The sequence below is a fragment of the Zingiber officinale genome, chromosome 11A (assembly GCF_018446385.1).
Source record: "Zingiber officinale cultivar Zhangliang chromosome 11A, Zo_v1.1, whole genome shotgun sequence".
Lineage (NCBI taxonomy): Eukaryota > Viridiplantae > Streptophyta > Magnoliopsida > Zingiberales > Zingiberaceae > Zingiber > Zingiber officinale.
This window is the reverse complement of record NC_056006.1, coordinates 41,660,671-41,667,015: the sequence shown is the minus strand read 5'-3', so window position 1 is coordinate 41,667,015 and position 6,345 is coordinate 41,660,671.

Genomic DNA, 6,345 nt, shown 5'->3' with positions numbered 1-6,345 from the left:
AGGGGGAGAGAGTATTTGAAGTTTAGAGACGAATTGTAAACTCAATATGAAAAAGGGGGAGAAGATATTTGAGATATATCCGTCTTAGGGGGAGGATCCCGATTTCCCTAAATTATGGATATGAAAGCATTTCTGATCTAAACTTAAATCGTGTTGTCAAACAACAAAAAGGGGGAGATTGTTGATACAGTCTGACCTGGATGTTGTTTTGATGTTGACACTGATTTAAGTTTCAATCAGATATTGAATTAACTCAGACAAATCAGGGTTGACTTGGTTGACCTGATTAATCTGATTGGGAAAAGTCCGAGCAAGGAGCTTGGCATTGGAGAAGTCCTGGTGAGTGAAGCCAGGCAATTGGAGAAGTCCTGGTGAGTGAAGCCAGGCAATTGGAAAAGTCCCGTGAGTGAAGCCGGGCAATTGGAAAGTCTCGGTGAGTGAAGCCGAGCAATTGGAAAGTCCTAGTGAGTGAAGCCGAGCAATTGAAAGTCACGGTGAGTGAAGCGAGGCAATTGGAAAGTCTGGTGAGTGAAGCGAGGCAATTGGAAAGTCTGGTGAATGAAGCGAGGCAATTGGAAAGTTACGGTGAGTGAAGCGGGCAAGGAAAATCCGGATGGATCAAGGTGATCGGACATCGGTATTGGGAAGTCAAGTATGGAAACTTGGCATGTATAGTCGGAGAAGAGCTCGGTAGCTCGGTCTGGACTGTCAGGATTAAGGGTAGCAAGCTTGGAAGCTTGCCTCTTAAATCCTGACCTTGGATCGGTCGATGACGATCCGATTAAGTAACGGGTGATCGGTCGGCGGCCGATCCGGTGTTACTAAGTGTGCCTGATCGGTCTGGACGATCGGTAAACACTCGATAGCATCTTTGTGTTATTCTTGATCGGTCCGCCGACCGATCGGTGAAACTCGATAGCATCTGCGCTCTTGTATCGATCTTGACGGTTTGGGACCGGTCATTAATCTGATCGGTCCGGAGACCGATCAGGCTTATCTTGCGACACGATCGATGCGGGGACCGATCGAGTTAATTCTGATCGGTCCATGGCCGATCGATGCTGATCGAAAAGAGATTTGAGCGTATGGATCGGTGCGGACCGATCCATATTATAGTCTTTTGCATGCACTTTCTCGATTCTTTCGATTCAAAGTTGCTTTTGCCTAAATATTTCTAACCATCTGCTGCAAGATTTTGAGGTGCAGGTTACTGGTAATTTGCAATTGGTTGATTTCAAATTGAGCTTCATTAGTAGAGGATACCAGAGAAACTTTTGCTATGTTCCACTGTAAACCTGTTAAAGCAGCAAAGTCGTGGCTGCGATCTGGCGGTGATCTGGCATCGATCAGCTCAACTCATGGTGATTGGGTGGAGCTCAGAGACACCAGTGAAGACCAGAATTCCATTGGTGTGAGCTCAGATGATCAGATGAGAAAGAAGCGTGATTGGCGATGCTATGGCTGGATGCAGAGATTTGCTGCAGTTTGGCAGGGATCCGTTGCGGGCGAAAGGCAGAGATGGCAGAGACATAAAAGGCTGGTTGAATAGAGGGTTAAAAAAAAACTCTCTGTTGATCGGTGCAAAAGCTTTGACGCTCGGGGCTGAGAAGCGGCTGTCTCGACTTGCTCTCTGTTTCACTGACCTTCGCGTGACTGTAAGCTTAATTTTCATTCTCCTAAGTCACCAAGCTCAGTAAGTCTTGTGCTATATTCTACATACCTGTTGAGATTTTGTTGAGAGGTCACTCCACCGAGAAGGAGAAAGTTCATAGCCGGGTGTTCACCGGGGTTGATCTACCGAAGATCGGCTTGTCCACCTTACGGACACCGAGGAGTAGGGGCAAGTTATCCCCGAACCTCGTAAACACTTGAGTCACTGTGGTTTGCTTTGGTTCTTCTCTTATTCTTATTCTGTTCTTAACTTGTTTTCCGCTGCGCTAACCACTCGTGTGAGTTTTATCTTTGAGTTTTAGCTTTTGAAGAGGCTATTCACCCCCCTCTAGCCATCCAGGATCCTAACAAGATAAGTATAATATTGATTTCAATCAACGAGACAATATTGGTTGGTGTAAGATTAGTTATAATATAGAAGTATTCCAACAATTAAGATAGTCTCAGCCATGATAAGTGACACATAGGATACACGAAGAGGTAATGAATACAACATCACATTTATTCTTATAAATTACAGAAGGATTCAATAGAATCACTCAATTCAATCCAAAAGTTTGTTTTTACACTTAGAATCTGATCAAGCACACAACATTACATTTCCCCTCAGAACAGTAGACCTCAGATGGATAACAAAAATTACAAACATAAGCTCTTGAAACGCTTAGGAAATCTCAATCCCACTGGATTCAAACTTACCATGGAGCAGAGATGGAAATATCTTGCTTCACCCAGGCTTGTCAAGGCGCATAAGTGGCAATATTTTGCCTGGGATGAAGAAAGCAACAAAGCAGAAAGACTCAAGGGCAAGAGGAAGGAGAAAGATCTATTCAGACCATGATGGAAAAGTAAATGTAAAAGCCACTTCCCCTCTCAAGCCTTGAGTTCTACAACTAGAGCAACCAAGCATAGCCCAAGGGTAACATGTGTTGTGCCCTTCACACAACATCCATGGGTTATTTAGTTGCCCCTTCATGAGTAGTGAAAATCTCTCTAAAGTTTCTTGAGTCCTTCAAAGCATCGACATCTTTGGATGAAAAGTCTGGACTGTGAAGCTTCATCTCTTAAGACAATCCCTTGAACCCTAGAGTTAGCCGAAACAAAAATTCGAATAAACTCATATATAGATCTCGCCTTGTCCGACAAAAGTCGCCTCCAAAGAGGAGGATCCAAGACCATAACCTTAGCAATGAAAGTTAGCAAGGAAGGAAAAGAACTGAGATGGGTGGTGAGCGAAGAGAAGGTTGTAACCCTATTTAAAGGATCAAAGGACTCAAGGAATCACTGTACTGAAGCTCACAGGATCACTACACTTGGTCTCGTTAGATAATTGTACACAAAATCTGTGAGGTCATTTAAATATCTGGGGCAGAGTCACGAGTAGGAAAAGATAAAACCAGACTTTTGTCTAGTCAGTCGTCTACACCTCCTTCGACTAGACTTGAAGGGAAGGCTAGTGATATGGGTTAGGTTTCATGGGCCCCCGATAAAGAAAGGAAGGAGAGAATCAAACGAAGAAGATAGGTTAATATTGGTCGGGATATCCTCAAAGGAGGTAGGCCAATATCGATCGAGACATACTCTTAGGAAAGAAGACCAATATCGGTCGGGATATACCTCAAAGGAGGTAGGCTAATATCGGCCGGGCTATACCTCCAAAGAAGATAGGTTCGCATCGACCAAAATATGCTTCCCAAGAGGAAGATCCATATCAATTGGCATATACTTCGAAGGAGGTAGGCCAATATCGGCCGGGCTATACTTCCAAAGGAGGTAGGTTCGCATCGACCGAAATATGCTTCCCAGAAGGAAGATCCATATCAATTGGCATATACCTCAAAGGAGGTAGGCTAATATCGACCGGGCTATACCTCCAAAGAAGGTAGGTTCACATCGACCGAAATATGCTTCCCAGAAGGAAGATCCATATCAATAAGCATATGCCTCAAAGGACGTAGGCCAATATCGGCCGGGCTATACTTCCAAAGGAGGTATGTTCGCATCGACTGAAATATGCTTCCCAGAAGGAAGATCCATATCAATTGGCATATACTTCAAAAGAGGTAGGCCAATATCGGCCGGACTATACTTCCAAAGGAGGTACGTTCGCATCGATCGAAATATGCTTCCCAGAAGGAAGATCCATATCAATTGGCATATACCTCAAAGGAGGTAGGCTGATATCGGCCGGGCTATACCTCCAAAGAAGGTAGGTTCACATCGACCGAAATATGCTTCCCAGAAGGAAGATCCATATCAATCGGCATATGCCTCAAAGGGCGTTGGCCAATATCGGTCGGGCTATACTTACAAAGGAGGTAGGTTCGCATCGACCGAAATATGCTTCCCAGAAGGAAGATCCATATCAATTGGCATATACCTCAAAGGAGGTAGGCTAATATCGGTCGGGCTATACCTCCAAAGAAGGTAAGTTCACATCGACCGAAATATGCTTCCCAGAAGAAAGATCCATATCAATCGGCATATACCCCAAAGGAAGTAGGCTAATATCGGCTGGGATATACCTCCAAAGAAGGTAGGTTCACATCGACCGAAATATGCTTCCCAGGAGGAAGATTCATATCAATTGGCATATACCTCAAAGGACGTAGGCCAATATCGTCCGGGATATACTTCCAAAGAAGGTAGGTTCCCATCAACCGAAATATAATTCCCCGGAGGAAGACCCATATCAATTGGCATATACCCCAAAGGAAGTAGGCTAATATCGGCCGGGATATACCTCCAAAGAAGGTAGGTTCGCATCGACCGAAATATGCTTCCCAGAAGGAGAGCCGAGACTGGCCGATTGACCAATACCTGGGAAAGATACTCGATAAAATATAGCCTAGGGCTAGTTAAGATCTAGAAGGTTGCCTCATTAACTAAACCTAATCGTGATTAACTTTGATCAATATAAGGAATATGGGTGCATCAAGTTATCTGCAACAGGAGGGGTGAAACAATAATTAATGAAGATATCTGCAGTATGTAACTATATGACAGGAATTATATATTTTGGTGGGAAATACGTTTTGGATTGTTTTGCAGGTGCTAAACGACTAAGAAGGTACATCTGGGGTACAAGAAAGATTCCTTAAAAAGTCATTCACCACAAGTACACGGCTTACGTCATCTCATAACAAACTCTAACAACCCGGGGTCCACTTCATGACTACGGAAGTTATATGAAGTGGTATAAAAGGGGGAATCCTCTCCGTTGGCAAGGTAAGTTCACATCATTGCGCACATTCATAACCCTAATCTCTCAACTACTGTTCATCTTGTTCCTCTTTCTGACACACCGAGAGAGATCACTGACTTGAGCGTCGGAGGGCCTAGCCAGGGATTCCCACCCCGGTCTTAGGTCACTGACGGTAGTGTTGGTTGGTCTCTTGTGCGCAGGAAGCCTTGGGAGCTCCGAATCTGGGTGTTCTTCGATCGGATCTCTTCAACGCCATTGGTATCTTGCATCGAGAGGACACTCTTGTGGCTTCATCTTCTTGGCTCCGCTTTGGGTTTCTCGGATCGGCGTTCCATAGGTATTATTCTCCATCAGCAGTAGGTTTTTTCTCTCGACTCTCCGTTTTGTCCAGCTTCTCAGACAGGATCACTATCGTCAGTGACCTAAGACCGGGGTGGGAATCCCTGGCTAGGCCCTCCGACACTCAAGTCAGTGATATCTCTCTGTGTGGAAGAAAGAAGAAGAAGAAGAAGAAGGAGATGAACAGTAGTTGAAAATTAGGGTTATGAATGTGCGTAATGATGTGAACTTACCTAGCCAACGGAGAGGATTCCCCTTTTTATACCACTTCATATAACCTCCGTAGTCATGAAGTGGACCCCGGTTTGTTATATTTTGTTATGAGATGATGTAAGCTGCGTACTTGTGGTAAATGACTTTTAAGGAATCTTTTTTGTACCCCAGATGTTCCTTCTTTATAGTCTAGTACCTGTAAAATACTCTAGAAATACATTTCCCGTCAAAACATATAACACCTGTTATACAATCATATACTGCAAATATCTTCATTAACTATTTTATTTAAAATATTTACTTCTATCCTGTTTCGCAGGTCCTTTAAAGTGTTTCTATAGTTCCTACTTACCCCTCCTATTTTTGCTATATCATAGATAGCTTAATGTACCAATGTTCGTTGTATCAGTCAGAGCTGGGCTTAACTAGGTTTGATCAATTATTATTACCTCTCATGAGACTCCTAGGGCAGTGCCCGTCCGGGCTCCTTTATTCTACCTAGACTTGGGCTATATTTTATCAAGTATCCTTTCAAGGTATTAGTCAACTCGGCCGATATTGGCTTTCCTTCTTAAAGGCATGTTTCGATCGATACTGGTCTATTCTCTAGGAAGTATATCCCAACCGATATTGGCTTTCCTTCTTAAAGGAATGTCTCGATCGATACTGGTCTACCTCCTTTAAGATATATGCTGATTGATATGGGTCTGCCTCCTTGGAGGCATATCTCGGCCGATATTGGCCTTCCTTCTTGAAGGCATGTCTTGGTCAATACTGGTCTACCTCCTTTGAGGTATATGCTGATCGATATGGGTCTGCCTCCTTGAAGGCATATCCCGGTCGATATTGGTCTTCCTTCTTGAAGGCATGTCTCGGTCGATACTGGTCTACCTCCTTTGAGGTATATGCTGATCGAT